This window comes from Rhinoderma darwinii, unplaced genomic scaffold (assembly GCF_050947455.1).
Source record: "Rhinoderma darwinii isolate aRhiDar2 unplaced genomic scaffold, aRhiDar2.hap1 Scaffold_568, whole genome shotgun sequence".
Taxonomy (NCBI): Eukaryota; Metazoa; Chordata; class Amphibia; order Anura; family Rhinodermatidae; genus Rhinoderma; species Rhinoderma darwinii.
In genome coordinates this window covers 45070-67397 of record NW_027464120.1, presented here as the reverse complement: position 1 = coordinate 67397, position 22328 = coordinate 45070, and the positions used below count along the sequence as shown (strand labels likewise).

The 22328-nt window shown below is 47.7% G+C and overlaps 15 non-coding genes across 15 annotated transcripts; all 15 read right to left on the bottom strand.

The window, feature by feature from the left end:
• Positions 1–531: 531 nt before the first annotated feature.
• Positions 532–722, bottom strand: LOC142724068 (U2 spliceosomal RNA). Its single transcript, XR_012875917.1, has one exon. It is a non-coding gene; the product is annotated as a U2 spliceosomal RNA (small nuclear RNA).
• Positions 723–2002: 1280 nt separating this feature from the next.
• Positions 2003–2193, bottom strand: LOC142724067 (U2 spliceosomal RNA). The gene has a single exon (XR_012875916.1). It is a non-coding gene; the product is annotated as a U2 spliceosomal RNA (small nuclear RNA).
• A 1296-nt stretch (positions 2194–3489) lies between these two features.
• LOC142724065 (U2 spliceosomal RNA) lies at positions 3490–3680 on the bottom strand. Its single transcript, XR_012875914.1, has one exon. It is a non-coding gene; the product is annotated as a U2 spliceosomal RNA (small nuclear RNA).
• Positions 3681–4980: 1300 nt separating this feature from the next.
• LOC142724024 (U2 spliceosomal RNA) lies at positions 4981–5171 on the bottom strand. Its single transcript, XR_012875879.1, has one exon. It is a non-coding gene; the product is annotated as a U2 spliceosomal RNA (small nuclear RNA).
• Positions 5172–6455: 1284 nt separating this feature from the next.
• On the bottom strand, positions 6456–6646 carry LOC142724064 (U2 spliceosomal RNA). The gene has a single exon (XR_012875913.1). It is a non-coding gene; the product is annotated as a U2 spliceosomal RNA (small nuclear RNA).
• Positions 6647–7930: 1284 nt separating this feature from the next.
• Positions 7931–8121, bottom strand: LOC142724063 (U2 spliceosomal RNA). Its single transcript, XR_012875912.1, has one exon. It is a non-coding gene; the product is annotated as a U2 spliceosomal RNA (small nuclear RNA).
• A 1292-nt stretch (positions 8122–9413) lies between these two features.
• On the bottom strand, positions 9414–9604 carry LOC142724062 (U2 spliceosomal RNA). The gene has a single exon (XR_012875911.1). It is a non-coding gene; the product is annotated as a U2 spliceosomal RNA (small nuclear RNA).
• Positions 9605–10897: 1293 nt separating this feature from the next.
• Positions 10898–11088, bottom strand: LOC142724061 (U2 spliceosomal RNA). The gene has a single exon (XR_012875910.1). It is a non-coding gene; the product is annotated as a U2 spliceosomal RNA (small nuclear RNA).
• A 1292-nt stretch (positions 11089–12380) lies between these two features.
• On the bottom strand, positions 12381–12571 carry LOC142724060 (U2 spliceosomal RNA). The gene has a single exon (XR_012875909.1). It is a non-coding gene; the product is annotated as a U2 spliceosomal RNA (small nuclear RNA).
• Positions 12572–13875: 1304 nt separating this feature from the next.
• On the bottom strand, positions 13876–14066 carry LOC142724058 (U2 spliceosomal RNA). The gene has a single exon (XR_012875908.1). It is a non-coding gene; the product is annotated as a U2 spliceosomal RNA (small nuclear RNA).
• A 1294-nt stretch (positions 14067–15360) lies between these two features.
• Positions 15361–15551, bottom strand: LOC142724057 (U2 spliceosomal RNA). The gene has a single exon (XR_012875907.1). It is a non-coding gene; the product is annotated as a U2 spliceosomal RNA (small nuclear RNA).
• Positions 15552–16827: 1276 nt separating this feature from the next.
• Positions 16828–17018, bottom strand: LOC142724056 (U2 spliceosomal RNA). Its single transcript, XR_012875906.1, has one exon. It is a non-coding gene; the product is annotated as a U2 spliceosomal RNA (small nuclear RNA).
• Positions 17019–18314: 1296 nt separating this feature from the next.
• LOC142724055 (U2 spliceosomal RNA) lies at positions 18315–18505 on the bottom strand. Its single transcript, XR_012875905.1, has one exon. It is a non-coding gene; the product is annotated as a U2 spliceosomal RNA (small nuclear RNA).
• A 1292-nt stretch (positions 18506–19797) lies between these two features.
• LOC142724053 (U2 spliceosomal RNA) lies at positions 19798–19988 on the bottom strand. The gene has a single exon (XR_012875903.1). It is a non-coding gene; the product is annotated as a U2 spliceosomal RNA (small nuclear RNA).
• A 1288-nt stretch (positions 19989–21276) lies between these two features.
• LOC142724052 (U2 spliceosomal RNA) lies at positions 21277–21467 on the bottom strand. The gene has a single exon (XR_012875902.1). It is a non-coding gene; the product is annotated as a U2 spliceosomal RNA (small nuclear RNA).
• Positions 21468–22328: the final 861 nt, after the last annotated feature.

The window sequence follows — 22328 nt, the reverse complement described above, 5'->3', positions numbered from 1 at the left end:
AAGGCTTTGTTGCAACTGCAATTCTTACTTCTTCTTGAAATGTAGGGACGACAGTACATTCCATCACATCCATCTAGTGTACACAGGTAGGTCCATTGTGGCGGGCAGGCGAGCGGGCGGGCTGCTTTATTGGCTGTTTGCTGTTCCCCTACTCCACTCCACTATTTGACTGTTGTGCTGCATCAATCAATCAATCAATCAATCAATCAATCAATCAATCAATCAATCAATCAGTGGCTGGCTCAGGTGCAGCTCTTTAACTTACCTAAAAGGGAGGGCGGAGAGAAGACAAGGAAGGTGAATGAGGTGTTCCAATGTGAAATGCCGGAAACACAGAAACACAGACGACACACAACAAGAGGTGGCAATCTATTCATTAATTGCATTTAATCAATGAGCTCATTATCACTCATGCATTGTCCAACAGGTGTTGAAATAATGGGATTAAAAGGGGAGATCCCTTCAGAAAGACAGAAACAATAGCAAAGACAAAAAACACTTTTGGAATCTGCTTTTAGTCAACACATAAGGAAAGGGTGCACCGGTCCTGGAAATACTGCAATACCAGGTCAATGCGTGGAGTGGACAGAGCAAGCTCTATTTCCATCTCCCTGTTCTAAAAATCCATTTAATATATGGTCCCCAGATAGGGGACGTATCAGATATTAAACTGATAAGAACAGATACTACACTTGATCTTAGCCAAAAGGCCGAGAAGCGATAACCCGAACGGGCCGCGCGTTGCCCGAGCCTGCCCGATACTGCTGTTCAGCCCTTGCAGCGATTCAGCCTACTTCTAGGCAATTCCATGGGGCCCTGCAGGCTCACACACTCACAGCTACACGGGAGGTGAATAAAGGCCGGAGAGGAAGCCAGACAGGATTTGCTTCTTTTGCTTGCACCACAATGCAGTGCTGAAAGAGGAGGAATCTACATAAAAACGCCTTCCTGGCAACGCCCAAATGCCCTGCTGCCATGCAGATAAACACTGGCAGCGGCAGCAAGTGCATGCCAACAGCCACCCCTTGTTCCTTCACACCTTGTATCAGCTGTAATCCAGTCCAGTCCAGTGCTGCCTGCTGAGCAGCACTGACCAACACTGCCTGGGCCCAGGCTTTTATCTCTGAGGCCCCATTATGATGTCAGAAAGCTGGCTCTGGAATCCTGAGGGCTCCACTATGACACGTGCAAAGTTCCGTCTGAACTTTATATAAGACGGTGAGGCTCAGTCAGTCACTCAGTGTTGCCTGAGAGGGCAACACTGCAACAGCCGGCCGCCAGGCTGTCTTTTTTTTGCACAGCTAGTTGCCTCCAGGAGGCCACAAGAGGGAGACAAGGGACTGCAAAATGGAAAATAGGCATCCACCAACTTTACAGACAACTTCTCCTTGCTCCTACAACCTCCATCCTTGCACAGTTTGTTATTCTTCTAGGTAACATAGTAACAAATCCAAATTGCTGCTCTCTTTGTAGGCAAGCAAGGCTTTGTTGCAACTGCAATTCTTACTTCTTCTTGAAATGTAGGGACGACAGTACATTCCATCACATCCATCTAGTGTACACAGGTAGGTCCATTGTGGCGGGCAGGCGAGCGGGCGGGCTGCTTTATTGGCTGTTTGCTGTTCCCCTACTCCACTCCACTATTTGACTGTTGTGCTGCATCAATCAATCAATCAATCAATCAATCAATCAATCAATCAATCAGTGGCTGGCTCAGGTGCAGCTCTTTAACTTACCTAAAAGGGAGGGCGGAGAGAAGACAAGGAAGGTGAATGAGGTGTTCCAATGTGAAATGCCGGAAACACAGAAACACAGACGACACACAACAAGAGGTGGCAATCTATTCATTAATTGCATTTAATCAATGAGCTCATTATCACTCATGCATTGTCCAACAGGTGTTGAAATAATGGGATTAAAAGGGGAGATCCCTTCAGAAAGACAGAAACAATAGCAAAGACAAAAAACACTTTTGGAATCTGCTTTTAGTCAACACATAAGGAAAGGGTGCACCGGTCCTGGAAATACTGCAATACCAGGTCAATGCGTGGAGTGGACAGAGCAAGCTCTATTTCCATCTCCCTGTTCTAAAAATCCATTTAATATATGGTCCCCAGATAGGGGACGTATCAGATATTAAACTGATAAGAACAGATACTACACTTGATCTTAGCCAAAAGGCCGAGAAGCGATAACCCGAACGGGCCGCACGTTGCCCGAGCCTGCCCGATACTGCTGTTCAGCCCTTGCAGCGATTCAGCCTACTTCTAGGCAATTCCATGGGGCCCTGCAGGCTCACACACTCACAGCTACACGGGAGGTGAATAAAGGCCGGAGAGGAAGCCAGACAGGATTTGCTTCTTTTGCTTGCACCACAATGCAGTGCTGAAAGAGGAGGAATCTACATAAAAACGCCTTCCTGGCAACGCCCAAATGCCCTGCTGCCATGCAGATAAACACTGGCAGCGGCAGCAAGTGCATGCCCACAGCCACCCCTTGTTCCTTCACACCTTGTATCAGCTGTAATCCAGTCCAGTCCAGTGCTGCCTGCTGAGCAGCACTGACCAACACTGCCTGGGCCCAGGCTTTTATCTCTGAGGCCCCATTATGATGTCAGAAAGCTGGCTCTGGAATCCTGAGGGCTCCACTATGACACGTGCAAAGTTCCGTCTGAACTTTATATAAGACGGTGAGGCTCAGTCAGTCACTCAGTGTTGCCTGAGAGGGCAACACTGCAACAGCCGGCCGCCAGGCTGTCTTTTTTTTGCACAGCTAGTTGCCTCCAGGAGGCCACAAGAGGGAGACAAGGGACTGCAAAATGGAAAATAGGCATCCACCAACTTTACAGACAACTTCTCCTTGCTCCTACAACCTCCATCCTTGCACAGTTTGTTATTCTTCTAGGTAACATAGTAACAAATCCAAATTGCTGCTCTCTTTGTAGGCAAGCAAGGCTTTGTTGCAACTGCAATTCTTACTTCTTCTTGAAATGTAGGGACGACAGTACATTCCATCACATCCATCTAGTGTACACAGGTAGGTCCATTGTGGCGGGCAGGCGAGCGGGCGGGCTGCTTTATTGGCTGTTTGCTGTTCCCCTACTCCACTCCACTATTTGACTGTTGTGCTGCATCAATCAATCAATCAATCAATCAATCAATCAATCAATCAATCAATCAATCAATCAATCAGTGGCTGGCTCAGGTGCAGCTCTTTAACTTACCTAAAAGGGAGGGCGGAGAGAAGACAAGGAAGGTGAATGAGGTGTTCCAATGTGAAATGCCGGAAACACAGAAACACAGACGACACACAACAAGAGGTGGCAATCTATTCATTAATTGCATTTAATCAATGAGCTCATTATCACTCATGCATTGTCCAACAGGTGTTGAAATAATGGGATTAAAAGGGGAGATCCCTTCAGAAAGACAGAAACAATAGCAAAGACAAAAAACACTTTTGGAATCTGCTTTTAGTCAACACATAAGGAAAGGGTGCACCGGTCCTGGAAATACTGCAATACCAGGTCAATGCGTGGAGTGGACAGAGCAAGCTCTATTTCCATCTCCCTGTTCTAAAAATCCATTTAATATATGGTCCCCAGATAGGGGACGTATCAGATATTAAACTGATAAGAACAGATACTACACTTGATCTTAGCCAAAAGGCCGAGAAGCGATAACCCGAACGGGCCGCGCGTTGCCCGAGCCTGCCCGATACTGCTGTTCAGCCCTTGCAGCGATTCAGCCTACTTCTAGGCAATTCCATGGGGCCCTGCAGGCTCACACACTCACAGCTACACGGGAGGTGAATAAAGGCCGGAGAGGAAGCCAGACAGGATTTGCTTCTTTTGCTTGCACCACAATGCAGTGCTGAAAGAGGAGGAATCTACATAAAAACGCCTTCCTGGCAACGCCCAAATGCCCTGCTGCCATGCAGATAAACACTGGCAGCAGCAGCAAGTGCATGCCCACAGCCACCCCTTGTTCCTTCACACCTTGTATCAGCTGTAATCCAGTCCAGTCCAGTGCTGCCTGCTGAGCAGCACTGACCAACACTGCCTGGGCCCAGGCTTTTATCTCTGAGGCCCCATTATGATGTCAGAAAGCTGGCTCTGGAATCCTGAGGGCTCCACTATGACACGTGCAAAGTTCCGTCTGAACTTTATATAAGACGGTGAGGCTCAGTCAGTCACTCAGTGTTGCCTGAGAGGGCAACACTGCAACAGCCGGCCGCCAGGCTGTCTTTTTTTTGCACAGCTAGTTGCCTCCAGGAGGCCACAAGAGGGAGACAAGGGACTGCAAAATGGAAAATAGGCATCCACCAACTTTACAGACAACTTCTCCTTGCTCCTACAACCTCCATCCTTGCACAGTTTGTTATTCTTCTAGGTAACATAGTAACAAATCCAAATTGCTGCTCTCTTTGTAGGCAAGCAAGGCTTTGTTGCAACTGCAATTCTTACTTCTTCTTGAAATGTAGGGACGACAGTACATTCCATCACATCCATCTAGTGTACACAGGTAGGTCCATTGTGGCGGGCAGGCGAGCGGGCGGGCTGCTTTATTGGCTGTTTGCTGTTCCCCTACTCCACTCCACTATTTGACTGTTGTGCTGCATCAATCAATCAATCAATCAATCAATCAATCAATCAATCAATCAATCAATCAATCAATCAATCAGTGGCTGGCTCAGGTGCAGCTCTTTAACTTACCTAAAAGGGAGGGCGGAGAGAAGACAAGGAAGGTGAATGAGGTGTTCCAATGTGAAATGCCGGAAACACAGAAACACAGACGACACACAACAAGAGGTGGCAATCTATTCATTAATTGCATTTAATCAATGAGCTCATTATCACTCATGCATTGTCCAACAGGTGTTGAAATAATGGGATTAAAAGGGGAGATCCCTTCAGAAAGACAGAAACAATAGCAAAGACAAAAAACACTTTTGGAATCTGCTTTTAGTCAACACATAAGGAAAGGGTGCACCGGTCCTGGAAATACTGCAATACCAGGTCAATGCGTGGAGTGGACAGAGCAAGCTCTATTTCCATCTCCCTGTTCTAAAAATCCATTTAATATATGGTCCCCAGATAGGCGACGTATCAGATATTAAACTGATAAGAACAGATACTACACTTGATCTTAGCCAAAAGGCCGAGAAGCGATAACCCGAACGGGCCGCGCGTTGCCCGAGCCTGCCCGATACTGCTGTTCAGCCCTTGCAGCGATTCAGCCTACTTCTAGGCAATTCCATGGGGCCCTGCAGGCTCACACACTCACAGCTACACGGGAGGTGAATAAAGGCCGGAGAGGAAGCCAGACAGGATTTGCTTCTTTTGCTTGCACCACAATGCAGTGCTGAAAGAGGAGGAATCTACATAAAAACGCCTTCCTGGCAACGCCCAAATGCCCTGCTGCCATGCAGATAAACACTGGCAGCGGCAGCAAGTGCATGCCCACAGCCACCCCTTGTTCCTTCACACCTTGTATCAGCTGTAATCCAGTCCAGTCCAGTGCTGCCTGCTGAGCAGCACTGACCAACACTGCCTGGGCCCAGGCTTTTATCTCTGAGGCCCCATTATGATGTCAGAAAGCTGGCTCTGGAATCCTGAGGGCTCCACTATGACACGTGCAAAGTTCCGTCTGAACTTTATATAAGACGGTGAGGCTCAGTCAGTCACTCAGTGTTGCCTGAGAGGGCAACACTGCAACAGCCGGCCGCCAGGCTGTCTTTTTTTTGCACAGCTAGTTGCCTCCAGGAGGCCACAAGAGGGAGACAAGGGACTGCAAAATGGAAAATAGGCATCCACCAACTTTACAGACAACTTCTCCTTGCTCCTACAACCTCCATCCTTGCACAGTTTGTTATTCTTCTAGGTAACATAGTAACAAATCCAAATTGCTGCTCTCTTTGTAGGCAAGCAAGGCTTTGTTGCAACTGCAATTCTTACTTCTTCTTGAAATGTAGGGACGACAGTACATTCCATCACATCCATCTAGTGTACACAGGTAGGTCCATTGTGGCGGGCAGGCGAGCGGGCGGGCTGCTTTATTGGCTGTTTGCTGTTCCCCTACTCCACTCCACTATTTGACTGTTGTGCTGCATCAATCAATCAATCAATCAATCAATCAATCAATCAATCAATCAATCAGTGGCTGGCTCAGGTGCAGCTCTTTAACTTACCTAAAAGGGAGGGCGGAGAGAAGACAAGGAAGGTGAATGAGGTGTTCCAATGTGAAATGCCGGAAACACAGAAACACAGACGACACACAACAAGAGGTGGCAATCTATTCATTAATTGCATTTAATCAATGAGCTCATTATCACTCATGCATTGTCCAACAGGTGTTGAAATAATGGGATTAAAAGGGGAGATCCCTTCAGAAAGACAGAAACAATAGCAAAGACAAAAAACACTTTTGGAATCTGCTTTTAGTCAACACATAAGGAAAGGGTGCACCGGTCCTGGAAATACTGCAATACCAGGTCAATGCGTGGAGTGGACAGAGCAAGCTCTATTTCCATCTCCCTGTTCTAAAAATCCATTTAATATATGGTCCCCAGATAGGGGACGTATCAGATATTAAACTGATAAGAACAGATACTACACTTGATCTTAGCCAAAAGGCCGAGAAGCGATAACCCGAACGGGCCGCGCGTTGCCCGAGCCTGCCCGATACTGCTGTTCAGCCCTTGCAGCGATTCAGCCTACTTCTAGGCAATTCCATGGGGCCCTGCAGGCTCACACACTCACAGCTACACGGGAGGTGAATAAAGGCCGGAGAGGAAGCCAGACAGGATTTGCTTCTTTTGCTTGCACCACAATGCAGTGCTGAAAGAGGAGGAATCTACATAAAAACGCCTTCCTGGCAACGCCCAAATGCCCTGCTGCCATGCAGATAAACACTGGCAGCGGCAGCAAGTGCATGCCCACAGCCATCCCTTGTTCCTTCACACCTTGTATCAGCTGTAATCCAGTCCAGTCCAGTGCTGCCTGCTGAGCAGCACTGACCAACACTGCCTGGGCCCAGGCTTTTATCTCTGAGGCCCCATTATGATGTCAGAAAGCTGGCTCTGGAATCCTGAGGGCTCCACTATGACACGTGCAAAGTTCCGTCTGAACTTTATATAAGACGGTGAGGCTCAGTCAGTCACTCAGTGTTGCCTGAGAGGGCAACACTGCAACAGCCGGCCGCCAGGCTGTCTTTTTTTTGCACAGCTAGTTGCCTCCAGGAGGCCACAAGAGGGAGACAAGGGACTGCAAAATGGAAAATAGGCATCCACCAACTTTACAGACAACTTCTCCTTGCTCCTACAACCTCCATCCTTGCACAGTTTGTTATTCTTCTAGGTAACATAGTAACAAATCCAAATTGCTGCTCTCTTTGTAGGCAAGCAAGGCTTTGTTGCAACTGCAATTCTTACTTCTTCTTGAAATGTAGGGACGACAGTACATTCCATCACATCCATCTAGTGTACACAGGTAGGTCCATTGTGGCGGGCAGGCGAGCGGGCGGGCTGCTTTATTGGCTGTTTGCTGTTCCCCTACTCCACTCCACTATTTGACTGTTGTGCTGCATCAATCAATCAATCAATCAATCAATCAATCAATCAATCAATCAATCAGTGGCTGGCTCAGGTGCAGCTCTTTAACTTACCTAAAAGGGAGGGCGGAGAGAAGACAAGGAAGGTGAATGAGGTGTTCCAATGTGAAATGCCGGAAACACAGAAACACAGACGACACACAACAAGAGGTGGCAATCTATTCATTAATTGCATTTAATCAATGAGCTCATTATCACTCATGCATTGTCCAACAGGTGTTGAAATAATGGGATTAAAAGGGGAGATCCCTTCAGAAAGACAGAAACAATAGCAAAGACAAAAAACACTTTTGGAATCTGCTTTTAGTCAACACATAAGGAAAGGGTGCACCGGTCCTGGAAATACTGCAATACCAGGTCAATGCGTGGAGTGGACAGAGCAAGCTCTATTTCCATCTCCCTGTTCTAAAAATCCATTTAATATATGGTCCCCAGATAGGGGACGTATCAGATATTAAACTGATAAGAACAGATACTACACTTGATCTTAGCCAAAAGGCCGAGAAGCGATAACCCGAACGGGCCGCGCGTTGCCCGAGCCTGCCCGATACTGCTGTTCAGCCCTTGCAGCGATTCAGCCTACTTCTAGGCAATTCCATGGGGCCCTGCAGGCTCACACACTCACAGCTACACGGGAGGTGAATAAAGGCCGGAGAGGAAGCCAGACAGGATTTGCTTCTTTTGCTTGCACCACAATGCAGTGCTGAAAGAGGAGGAATCTACATAAAAACGCCTTCCTGGCAACGCCCAAATGCCCTGCTGCCATGCAGATAAACACTGGCAGCGGCAGCAAGTGCATGCCCACAGCCACCCCTTGTTCCTTCACACCTTGTATCAGCTGTAATCCAGTCCAGTCCAGTGCTGCCGGCTGAGCAGCACTGACCAACACTGCCTGGGCCCAGGCTTTTATCTCTGAGGCCCCATTATGATGTCAGAAAGCTGGCTCTGGAATCCTGAGGGCTCCACTATGACACGTGCAAAGTTCCGTCTGAACTTTATATAAGACGGTGAGGCTCAGTCAGTCACTCAGTGTTGCCTGAGAGGGCAACACTGCAACAGCCGGCCGCCAGGCTGTCTTTTTTTTGCACAGCTAGTTGCCTCCAGGAGGCCACAAGAGGGAGACAAGGGACTGCAAAATGGAAAATAGGCATCCACCAACTTTACAGACAACTTCTCCTTGCTCCTACAACCTCCATCCTTGCACAGTTTGTTATTCTTCTAGGTAACATAGTAACAAATCCAAATTGCTGCTCTCTTTGTAGGCAAGCAAGGCTTTGTTGCAACTGCAATTCTTACTTCTTCTTGAAATGTAGGGACGACAGTACATTCCATCACATCCATCTAGTGTACACAGGTAGGTCCATTGTGGCGGGCAGGCGAGCGGGCGGGCTGCTTTATTGGCTGTTTGCTGTTCCCCTACTCCACTCCACTATTTGACTGTTGTGCTGCATCAATCAATCAATCAATCAATCAATCAATCAATCAATCAATCAATCAATCAATCAGTGGCTGGCTCAGGTGCAGCTCTTTAACTTACCTAAAAGGGAGGGCGGAGAGAAGACAAGGAAGGTGAATGAGGTGTTCCAATGTGAAATGCCGGAAACACAGAAACACAGACGACACACAACAAGAGGTGGCAATCTATTCATTAATTGCATTTAATCAATGAGCTCATTATCACTCATGCATTGTCCAACAGGTGTTGAAATAATGGGATTAAAAGGGGAGATCCCTTCAGAAAGACAGAAACAATAGCAAAGACAAAAAACACTTTTGGAATCTGCTTTTAGTCAACACATAAGGAAAGGGTGCACCGGTCCTGGAAATACTGCAATACCAGGTCAATGCGTGGAGTGGACAGAGCAAGCTCTATTTCCATCTCCCTGTTCTAAAAATCCATTTAATATATGGTCCCCAGATAGGGGACGTATCAGATATTAAACTGATAAGAACAGATACTACACTTGATCTTAGCCAAAAGGCCGAGAAGCGATAACCCGAACGGGCCGCGCGTTGCCCGAGCCTGCCCGATACTGCTGTTCAGCCCTTGCAGCGATTCAGCCTACTTCTAGGCAATTCCATGGGGCCCTGCAGGCTCACACACTCACAGCTACACGGGAGGTGAATAAAGGCCGGAGAGGAAGCCAGACAGGATTTGCTTCTTTTGCTTGCACCACAATGCAGTGCTGAAAGAGGAGGAATCTACATAAAAACGCCTTCCTGGCAACGCCCAAATGCCCTGCTGCCATGCAGATAAACACTGGCAGCGGCAGCAAGTGCATGCCCACAGCCACCCCTTGTTCCTTCACACCTTGTATCAGCTGTAATCCAGTCCAGTCCAGTGCTGCCTGCTGAGCAGCACTGACCAACACTGCCTGGGCCCAGGCTTTTATCTCTGAGGCCCCATTATGATGTCAGAAAGCTGGCTCTGGAATCCTGAGGGCTCCACTATGACACGTGCAAAGTTCCGTCTGAACTTTATATAAGACGGTGAGGCTCAGTCAGTCACTCAGTGTTGCCTGAGAGGGCAACACTGCAACAGCCGGCCGCCAGGCTGTCTTTTTTTTGCACAGCTAGTTGCCTCCAGGAGGCCACAAGAGGGAGACAAGGGACTGCAAAATGGAAAATAGGCATCCACCAACTTTACAGACAACTTCTCCTTGCTCCTACAACCTCCATCCTTGCACAGTTTGTTATTCTTCTAGGTAACATAGTAACAAATCCAAATTGCTGCTCTCTTTGTAGGCAAGCAAGGCTTTGTTGCAACTGCAATTCTTACTTCTTCTTGAAATGTAGGGACGACAGTACATTCCATCACATCCATCTAGTGTACACAGGTAGGTCCATTGTGGCGGGCAGGCGAGCGGGCAGGCTGCTTTATTGGCTGTTTGCTTTTTCCCATACTCCACTCCACTATTTGACTGTTGTGCTGCATCAATCAATCAATCAATCAATCAATCAATCAATCAATCAATCAATCAATCAATCAGTGGCTGGCTCAGGTGCAGCTCTTTAACTTACCTAAAAGGGAGGGCGGAGAGAAGACAAGGAAGGTGAATGAGGTGTTCCAATGTGAAATGCCGGAAACACAGAAACACAGACGACACACAACAAGAGGTGGCAATCTATTCATTAATTGCATTTAATCAATGAGCTCATTATCACTCATGCATTGTCCAACAGGTGTTGAAATAATGGGATTAAAAGGGGAGATCCCTTCAGAAAGACAGAAACAATAGCAAAGACAAAAAACACTTTTGGAATCTGCTTTTAGTCAACACATAAGGAAAGGGTGCACCGGTCCTGGAAATACTGCAATACCAGGTCAATGCGTGGAGTGGACAGAGCAAGCTCTATTTCCATCTCCCTGTTCTAAAAATCCATTTAATATATGGTCCCCAGATAGGGGACGTATCAGATATTAAACTGATAAGAACAGATACTACACTTGATCTTAGCCAAAAGGCCGAGAAGCGATAACCCGAACGGGCCGCGCGTTGCCCGAGCCTGCCCGATACTGCTGTTCAGCCCTTGCAGCGATTCAGCCTACTTCTAGGCAATTCCATGGGGCCCTGCAGGCTCACACACTCACAGCTACACGGGAGGTGAATAAAGGCCGGAGAGGAAGCCAGACAGGATTTGCTTCTTTTGCTTGCACCACAATGCAGTGCTGAAAGAGGAGGAATCTACATAAAAACGCCTTCCTGGCAACGCCCAAATGCCCTGCTGCCATGCAGATAAACACTGGCAGCGGCAGCAAGTGCATGCCCACAGCCACCCCTTGTTCCTTCACACCTTGTATCAGCTGTAATCCAGTCCAGTCCAGTGCTGCCTGCTGAGCAGCACTGACCAACACTGCCTGGGCCCAGGCTTTTATCTCTGAGGCCCCATTATGATGTCAGAAAGCTGGCTCTGGAATCCTGAGGGCTCCACTATGACACGTGCAAAGTTCCGTCTGAACTTTATATAAGACGGTGAGGCTCAGTCAGTCACTCAGTGTTGCCTGAGAGGGCAACACTGCAACAGCCGGCCGCCAGGCTGTCTTTTTTTTGCACAGCTAGTTGCCTCCAGGAGGCCACAAGAGGGAGACAAGGGACTGCAAAATGGAAAATAGGCATCCACCAACTTTACAGACAACTTCTCCTTGCTCCTACAACCTCCATCCTTGCACAGTTTGTTATTCTTCTAGGTAACATAGTAACAAATCCAAATTGCTGCTCTCTTTGTAGGCAAGCAAGGCTTTGTTGCAACTGCAATTCTTACTTCTTCTTGAAATGTAGGGACGACAGTACATTCCATCACATCCATCTAGTGTACACAGGTAGGTCCATTGTGGCGGGCAGGCGAGCGGGCGGGCTGCTTTATTGGCTGTTTGCTGTTCCCCTACTCCACTCCACTATTTGACTGTTGTGCTGCATCAATCAATCAATCAATCAATCAATCAATCAATCAATCAATCAATCAATCAATCAGTGGCTGGCTCAGGTGCAGCTCTTTAACTTACCTAAAAGGGAGGGCGAAGAGAAGACAAGGAAGGTGAATGAGGTGTTCCAATGTGAAATGCCGGAAACACAGAAACACAGACGACACACAACAAGAGGTGGCAATCTATTCATTAATTGCATTTAATCAATGAGCTCATTATCACTCATGCATTGTCCAACAGGTGTTGAAATAATGGGATTAAAAGGGGAGATCCCTTCAGAAAGACAGAAACAATAGCAAAGACAAAAAACACTTTTGGAATCTGCTTTTAGTCAACACATAAGGAAAGGGTGCACCGGTCCTGGAAATACTGCAATACCAGGTCAATGCGTGGAGTGGACAGAGCAAGCTCTATTTCCATCTCCCTGTTCTAAAAATCCATTTAATATATGGTCCCCAGATAGGGGACGTATCAGATATTAAACTGATAAGAACAGATACTACACTTGATCTTAGCCAAAAGGCCGAGAAGCGATAACCCGAACGGGCCGTGCGTTGCCCGAGCCTGCCCGATACTGCTGTTCAGCCCTTGCAGCGATTCAGCCTACTTCTAGGCAATTCCATGGGGCCCTGCAGGCTCACACACTCACAGCTACACGGGAGGTGAATAAAGGCCGGAGAGGAAGCCAGACAGGATTTGCTTCTTTTGCTTGCACCACAATGCAGTGCTGAAAGAGGAGGAATCTACATAAAAACGCCTTCCTGGCAACGCCCAAATGCCCTGCTGCCATGCAGATAAACACTGGCAGCGGCAGCAAGTGCATGCCCACAGCCACCCCTTGTTCCTTCACACCTTGTATCAGCTGTAATCCAGTCCAGTCCAGTGCTGCCTGCTGAGCAGCACTGACCAACACTGATGGTATTTTCCGCGCGCCGAGCATGTACTGTGAAGGTTGCTGAAAGAGTTAGTGCAGCCCATTAACTCTATCAGCACCCTGGACAGTAGCATGCTCGGCGCACGTAAGTGACAGGTTCGGTCAGAACTAGTTCGGTCCGAACCGAACTTTTTTGTGAAATTCGGCGAACTAGCCGAACCGAACTTTTGATAAGTTCGCTCATCTCTATCCAGGAGGCCACAAGAGGGAGACAAGGGACTGCAAAATGGAAAATAGGCATCCACCAACTTTACAGACAACTTCTCCTTGCTCCTACAACCTCCATCCTTGCACAGTTTGTTATTCTTCTAGGTAACATAGTAACAAATCCAAATTGCTGCTCTCTTTGTAGGCAAGCAAGGCTTTGTTGCAACTGCAATTCTTACTTCTTCTTGAAATGTAGGGACGACAGTACATTCCATCACATCCATCTAGTGTACACAGGTAGGTCCATTGTGGCGGGCAGGCGAGCGGGCGGGCTGCTTTATTGGCTGTTTGCTGTTCCCCTACTCCACTCCACTATTTGACTGTTGTGCTGCATCAATCAATCAATCAATCAATCAATCAATCAATCAATCAATCAATCAATCAATCAATCAATCAATCAGTGGCTGGCTCAGGTGCAGCTCTTTAACTTACCTAAAAGGGAGGGCGGAGAGAAGACAAGGAAGGTGAATGAGGTGTTCCAATGTGAAATGCCGGAAACACAGAAACACAGACGACACACAACAAGAGGTGGCAATCTATTCATTAATTGCATTTAATCAATGAGCTCATTATCACTCATGCATTGTCCAACAGGTGTTGAAATAATGGGATTAAAAGGGGAGATCCCTTCAGAAAGACAGAAACAATAGCAAAGACAAAAAACACTTTTGGAATCTGCTTTTAGTCAACACATAAGGAAAGGGTGCACCGGTCCTGGAAATACTGCAATACCAGGTCAATGCGTGGAGTGGACAGAGCAAGCTCTATTTCCATCTCCCTGTTCTAAAAATCCATTTAATATATGGTCCCCAGATAGGGGACGTATCAGATATTAAACTGATAAGAACAGATACTACACTTGATCTTAGCCAAAAGGCCGAGAAGCGATAACCCGAACGGGCCGCGCGTTGCCCGAGCCTGCCCGATACTGCTGTTCAGCCCTTGCAGCGATTCAGCCTACTTCTAGGCAATTCCATGGGGCCCTGCAGGCTCACACACTCACAGCTACACGGGAGGTGAATAAAGGCCGGAGAGGAAGCCAGACAGGATTTGCTTCTTTTGCTTGCACCACAATGCAGTGCTGAAAGAGGAGGAATCTACATAAAAACGCCTTCCTGGCAACGCCCAAATGCCCTGCTGCCATGCAGATAAACACTGGCAGCGGCAGCAAGTGCATGCCCACAGCCACCCCTTGTTCCTTCACACCTTGTATCAGCTGTAATCCAGTCCAGTCCAGTGCTGCCTGCTGAGCAGCACTGACCAACACTGCCTGGGCCCAGGCTTTTATCTCTGAGGCCCCATTATGATGTCAGAAAGCTGGCTCTGGAATCCTGAGGGCTCCACTATGACACGTGCAAAGTTCCGTCTGAACTTTATATAAGACGGTGAGGCTCAGTCAGTCACTCAGTGTTGCCTGAGAGGGCAACACTGCAACAGCCGGCCGCCAGGCTGTCTTTTTTTTGCACAGCTAGTTGCCTCCAGGAGGCCACAAGAGGGAGACAAGGGACTGCAAAATGGAAAATAGGCATCCACCAACTTTACAGACAACTTCTCCTTGCTCCTACAACCTCCATCCTTGCACAGTTTGTTATTCTTCTAGGTAACATAGTAACAAATCCAAATTGCTGCTCTCTTTGTAGGCAAGCAAGGCTTTGTTGCAACTGCAATTCTTACTTCTTCTTGAAATGTAGGGACGACAGTACATTCCATCACATCCATCTAGTGTACACAGGTAGGTCCATTGTGGCGGGCAGGCGAGCGGGCGGGCTGCTTTATTGGCTGTTTGCTGTTCCCCTACTCCACTCCACTATTTGACTGTTGTGCTGCATCAATCAATCAATCAATCAATCAATCAATCAATCAATCAATCAATCAATCAATCAATCAATCAGTGGCTGGCTCAGGTGCAGCTCTTTAACTTACCTAAAAGGGAGGGCGGAGAGAAGACAAGGAAGGTGAATGAGGTGTTCCAATGTGAAATGCCGGAAACACAGAAACACAGACGACACACAACAAGAGGTGGCAATCTATTCATTAATTGCATTTAATCAATGAGCTCATTATCACTCATGCATTGTCCAACAGGTGTTGAAATAATGGGATTAAAAGGGGATTCAGAAAGACAGAAACAATAGCAAAGACAAAAAACACTTTTGGAATCTGCTTTTAGTCAACACATAAGGAAAGGGTGCACCGGTCCTGGAAATACTGCAATACCAGGTCAATGCGTGGAGTGGACAGAGCAAGCTCTATTTCCATCTCCCTGTTCTAAAAATCCATTTAATATATGGTCCCCAGATAGGGGACGTATCAGATATTAAACTGATAAGAACAGATACTACACTTGATCTTAGCCAAAAGGCCGAGAAGCGATAACCCGAACGGGCCGCGCGTTGCCCGAGCCTGCCCGATACTGCTGTTCAGCCCTTGCAGCGATTCAGCCTACTTCTAGGCAATTCCATGGGGCCCTGCAGGCTCACACACTCACAGCTACACGGGAGGTGAATAAAGGCCGGAGAGGAAGCCAGACAGGATTTGCTTCTTTTGCTTGCACCACAATGCAGTGCTGAAAGAGGAGGAATCTACATAAAAACGCCTTCCTGGCAACGCCCAAATGCCCTGCTGCCATGCAGATAAACACTGGCAGCGGCAGCAAGTGCATGCCCACAGCCACCCCTTGTTCCTTCACACCTTGTATCAGCTGTAATCCAGTCCAGTCCAGTGCTGCCTGCTGAGCAGCACTGACCAACACTGCTTGGGCCCAGGCTTTTATCTCTGAGGCCCCATTATGATGTCAGAAAGCTGGCTCTGGAATCCTGAGGGCTCCACTATGACACGTGCAAAGTTCCGTCTGAACTTTATATAAGACGGTGAGGCTCAGTCAGTCACTCAGTGTTGCCTGAGAGGGCAACACTGCAACAGCCGGCCGCCAGGCTGTCTTTTTTTTGCACAGCTAGTTGCCTCCAGGAGGCCACAAGAGGGAGACAAGGGACTGCAAAATGGAAAATAGGCATCCACCAACTTTACAGACAACTTCTCCTTGCTCCTACAACCTCCATCCTTGCACAGTTTGTTATTCTTCTAGGTAACATAGTAACAAATCCAAATTGCTGCTCTCTTTGTAGGCAAGCAAGGCTTTGTTGCAACTGCAATTCTTACTTCTTCTTGAAATGTAGGGACGACAGTACATTCCATCACATCCATCTAGTGTACACAGGTAGGTCCATTGTGGCGGGCAGGCGAGCGGGCGGGCTGCTTTATTGGCTGTTTGCTGTTCCCCTACTCCACTCCACTATTTGACTGTTGTGCTGCATCAATCAATCAATCAATCAATCAATCAATCAATCAATCAGTGGCTGGCTCAGGTGCAGCTCTTTAACTTACCTAAAAGGGAGGGCGGAGAGAAGACAAGGAAGGTGAATGAGGTGTTCCAATGTGAAATGCCGGAAACACAGAAACACAGACGACACACAACAAGAGGTGGCAATCTATTCATTAATTGCATTTAATCAATGAGCTCATTATCACTCATGCATTGTCCAACAGGTGTTGAAATAATGGGATTAAAAGGGGAGATCCCTTCAGAAAGACAGAAACAATAGCAAAGACAAAAAACACTTTTGGAATCTGCTTTTAGTCAACACATAAGGAAAGGGTGCACCGGTCCTGGAAATACTGCAATACCAGGTCAATGCGTGGAGTGGACAGAGCAAGCTCTATTTCCATCTCCCTGTTCTAAAAATCCATTTAATATATGGTCCCCAGATAGGGGACGTATCAGATATTAAACTGATAAGAACAGATACTACACTTGATCTTAGCCAAAAGGCCGAGAAGCGATAACCCGAACGGGCCGCGCGTTGCCCGAGCCTGCCCGATACTGCTGTTCAGCCCTTGCAGCGATTCAGCCTACTTCTAGGCAATTCCATGGGGCCCTGCAGGCTCACACACTCACAGCTACACGGGAGGTGAATAAAGGCCGGAGAGGAAGCCAGACAGGATTTGCTTCTTTTGCTTGCACCACAATGCAGTGCTGAAAGAGGAGGAATCTACATAAAAACGCCTTCCTGGCAACGCCCAAATGCCCTGCTGCCATGCAGATAAACACTGGCAGCGGCAGCAAGTGCATGCCCACAGCCACCCCTTGTTCCTTCACACCTTGTATCAGCTGTAATCCAGTCCAGTCCAGTGCTGCCTGCTGAGCAGCACTGACCAACACTGCCTGGGCCCAGGCTTTTATCTCTGAGGCCCCATTATGATGTCAGAAAGCTGGCTCTGGAATCCTGAGGGCTCCACTATGACACGTGCAAAGTTCCGTCTGAACTTTATATAAGACGGTGAGGCTCAGTCAGTCACTCAGTGTTGCCTGAGAGGGCAACACTGCAACAGCCGGCCGCCAGGCTGTCTTTTTTTTGCACAGCTAGTTGCCTCCAGGAGGCCACAAGAGGGAGACAAGGGACTGCAAAATGGAAAATAGGCATCCACCAACTTTACAGACAACTTCTCCTTGCTCCTACAACCTCCATCCTTGCACAGTTTGTTATTCTTCTAGGTAACATAGTAACAAATCCAAATTGCTGCTCTCTTTGTAGGCAAGCAAGGCTTTGTTGCAACTGCAATTCTTACTTCTTCTTGAAATGTAGGGACGACAGTACATTCCATCACATCCATCTAGTGTACACAGGTAGGTCCATTGTGGCGGGCAGGCGAGCGGGCGGGCTGCTTTATTGGCTGTTTGCTGTTCCCCTACTCCACTCCACTATTTGACTGTTGTGCTGCATCAATCAATCAATCAATCAATCAATCAATCAATCAATCAATCAATCAATCAATCAATCAGTGGCTGGCTCAGGTGCAGCTCTTTAACTTACCTAAAAGGGAGGGCGGAGAGAAGACAAGGAAGGTGAATGAGGTGTTCCAATGTGAAATGCCGGAAACACAGAAACACAGACGACACACAACAAGAGGTGGCAATCTATTCATTAATTGCATTTAATCAATGAGCTCATTATCACTCATGCATTGTCCAACAGGTGTTGAAATAATGGGATTAAAAGGGGAGATCCCTTCAGAAAGACAGAAACAATAGCAAAGACAAAAAACACTTTTGGAATCTGCTTTTAGTCAACACATAAGGAAAGGGTGCACCGGTCCTGGAAATACTGCAATACCAGGTCAATGCGTGGAGTGGACAGAGCAAGCTCTATTTCCATCTCCCTGTTCTAAAAATCCATTTAATATATGGTCCCCAGATAGGGGACGTATCAGATATTAAACTGATAAGAACAGATACTACACTTGATCTTAGCCAAAAGGCCGAGAAGCGATAACCCGAACGGGCCGCGCGTTGCCCGAGCCTGCCCGATACTGCTGTTCAGCCCTTGCAGCGATTCAGCCTACTTCTAGGCAATTCCATGGGGCCCTGCAGGCTCACACACTCACAGCTACACGGGAGGTGAATAAAGGCCGGAGAGGAAGCCAGACAGGATTTGCTTCTTTTGCTTGCACCACAATGCAGTGCTGAAAGAGGAGGAATCTACATAAAAACGCCTTCCTGGCAACGCCCAAATGCCCTGCTGCCATGCAGATAAACACTGGCAGCGGCAGCAAGTGCATGCCCACAGCCACCCCTTGTTCCTTCACACCTTGTATCAGCTGTAATCCAGTCCAGTCCAGTGCTGCCTGCTGAGCAGCACTGACCAACACTGCCTGGGCCCAGGCTTTTATCTCTGAGGCCCCATTATGATGTCAGAAAGCTGGCTCTGGAATCCTGAGGGCTCCACTATGACACGTGCAAAGTTCCGTCTGAACTTTATATAAGACGGTGAGGCTCAGTCAGTCACTCAGTGTTGCCTGAGAGGGCAACACTGCAACAGCCGGCCGCCAGGCTGTCTTTTTTTTGCACAGCTAGTTGCCTCCAGGAGGCCACAAGAGGGAGACAAGGGACTGCAAAATGGAAAATAGGCATCCACCAACTTTACAGACAACTTCTCCTTGCTCCTACAACCTCCATCCTTGCACAGTTTGTTATTCTTCTAGGTAACATAGTAACAAATCCAAATTGCTGCTCTCTTTGTAGGCAAGCAAGGCTTTGTTGCAACTGCAATTCTTACTTCTTCTTGAAATGTAGGGACGACAGTACATTCCATCACATCCATCTAGTGTACACAGGTAGGTCCATTGTGGCGGGCAGGCGAGCGGGCGGGCTGCTTTATTGGCTGTTTGCTGTTCCCCTACTCCACTCCACTATTTGACTGTTGTGCTGCATCAATCAATCAATCAATCAATCAATCAATCAATCAATCAATCAATCAATCAATCAGTGGCTGGCTCAGGTGCAGCTCTTTAACTTACCTAAAAGGGAGGGCGGAGAGAAGACAAGGAAGGTGAATGAGGTGTTCCAATGTGAAATGCCGGAAACACAGAAACACAGACGACACACAACAAGAGGTGGCAATCTATTCATTAATTGCATTTAATCAATGAGCTCATTATCACTCATGCATTGTCCAACAGGTGTTGAAATAATGGGATTAAAAGGGGAGATCCCTTCAGAAAGACAGAAACAATAGCAAAGACAAAAAACACTTTTGGAATCTGCTTTTAGTCAACACATAAGGAAAGGGTGCACCGGTCCTGGAAATACTGCAATACCAGGTCAATGCGTGGAGTGGACAGAGCAAGCTCTATTTCCATCTCCCTGTTCTAAAAATCCATTTAATATATGGTCCCCAGATAGGGGACGTATCAGATATTAAACTGATAAGAACAGATACTACACTTGATCTTAGCCAAAAGGCCGAGAAGCGATAACCCGAACGGGCCGCGCGTTGCCCGAGCCTGCCCGATACTGCTGTTCAGCCCTTGCAGCGATTCAGCCTACTTCTAGGCAATTCCATGGGGCCCTGCAGGCTCACACACTCACAGCTACACGGGAGGTGAATAAAGGCCGGAGAGGAAGCCAGACAGGATTTGCTTCTTTTGCTTGCACCACAATGCAGTGCTGAAAGAGGAGGAATCTACATAAAAACGCCTTCCTGGCAACGCCCAAATGCCCTGCTGCCATGCAGATAAACACTGGCAGCGGCAGCAAGTGCATGCCCACAGCCACCCCTTGTTCCTTCACACCTTGTATCAGCTGTAATCCAGTCCAGTCCAGTGCTGCCTGCTGAGCAGCACTGACCAACACTGCCTGGGCCCAGGCTTTTATCTCTGAGGCCCCATTATGATGTCAGAAAGCTGGCTCTGGAATCCTGAGGGCTCCACTATGACACGTGCAAAGTTCCGTCTGAACTTTATATAAGACGGTGAGGCTCAGTCAGTCACTCAGTGTTGCCTGAGAGGGCAACACTGCAACAGCCGGCCGCCAGGCTGTCTTTTTTTTGCACAGCTAGTTGCCTCCAGGAGGCCACAAGAGGGAGACAAGGGACTGCAAAATGGAAAATAGGCATCCACCAACTTTACAGACAACTTCTCCTTGCTCCTACAACCTCCATCCTTGCACAGTTTGTTATTCTTCTAGGTAACATAGTAACAAATCCAAATTGCTGCTCTCTTTGTAGGCAAGCAAGGCTTTGTTGCAACTGCAATTCTTACTTCTTCTTGAAATGTAGGGACGACAGTACATTCCATCACATCCATCTAGTGTACACAGGTAGGTCCATTGTGGCGGGCAGGCGAGCGGGCGGGCTGCTTTATTGGCTGTTTGCTGTTCCCCTACTCCACTCCACTATTTGACTGTTGTGCTGCATCAATCAATCAATCAATCAATCAATCAATCAATCAATCAATCAATCAATCAGTGGCTGGCTCAGGTGCAGCTCTTTAACTTACCTAAAAGGGAGGGCGGAGAGAAGACAAGGAAGGTGAATGAGGTGTTCCAATGTGAAATGCCGGAAACACAGAAACACAGACGACACACAACAAGAGGTGGCAATCTATTCATTAATTGCATTTAATCAATGAGCTCATTATCACTCATGCATTGTCCAACAGGTGTTGAAATAATGGGATTAAAAGGGGAGATCCCTTCAGAAAGACAGAAACAATAGCAAAGACAAAAAACACTTTTGGAATCTGCTTTTAGTCAACACATAAGGAAAGGGTGCACCGGTCCTGGAAATACTGCAATACCAGGTCAATGCGTGGAGTGGACAGAGCAAGCTCTATTTCCATCTCCCTGTTCTAAAAATCCATTTAATATATGGTCCCCAGATAGGGGACGTATCAGATATTAAACTGATAAGAACAGATACTACACTTGATCTTAGCCAAAAGGCCGAGAAGCGATAACCCGAACGGGCCGCGCGTTGCCCGAGCCTGCCCGATACTGCTGTTCAGCCCTTGCAGCGATTCAGCCTACTTCTAGGCAATTCCATGGGGCCCTGCAGGCTCACACACTCACAGCTACACGGGAGGTGAATAAAGGCCGGAGAGGAAGCCAGACAGGATTTGCTTCTTTTGCTTGCACCACAATGCAGTGCTGAAAGAGGAGGAATCTACATAAAAACGCCTTCCTGGCAACGCCCAAATGCCCTGCTGCCATGCAGATAAACACTGGCAGCGGCAGCAAGTGCATGCCCACAGCCACCCCTTGTTCCTTCACACCTTGTATCAGCTGTAATCCAGTCCAGTCCAGTGCTGCCTGCTGAGCAGCACTGACCAACACTGCCTGGGCCCAGGCTTTTATCTCTGAGGCCCCATTATGATGTCAGAAAGCTGGCTCTGGAATCCTGAGGGCTCCACTATGACACGTGCAAAGTTCCGTCTGAACTTTATATAAGACGGTGAGGCTCAGTCAGTCACTCAGTGTTGCCTGAGAGGGCAACACTGCAACAGCCGGCCGCCAGGCTGTCTTTTTTTTTGCACAGCTAGTTGCCTCCAGGAGGCCACAAGAGGGAGACAAGGGACTGCAAAATGGAAAATAGGCATCCACCAACTTTACAGACAACTTCTCCTTGCTCCTACAACCTCCATCCTTGCACAGTTTGTTATTCTTCTAGGTAACATAGTAACAAATCCAAATTGCTGCTCTCTTTGTAGGCAAGCAAGGCTTTGTTGCAACTGCAATTCTTACTTCTTCTTGAAATGTAGGGACGACAGTACATTCCATCACATCCATCTAGTGTACACAGGTAGGTCCATTGTGGCG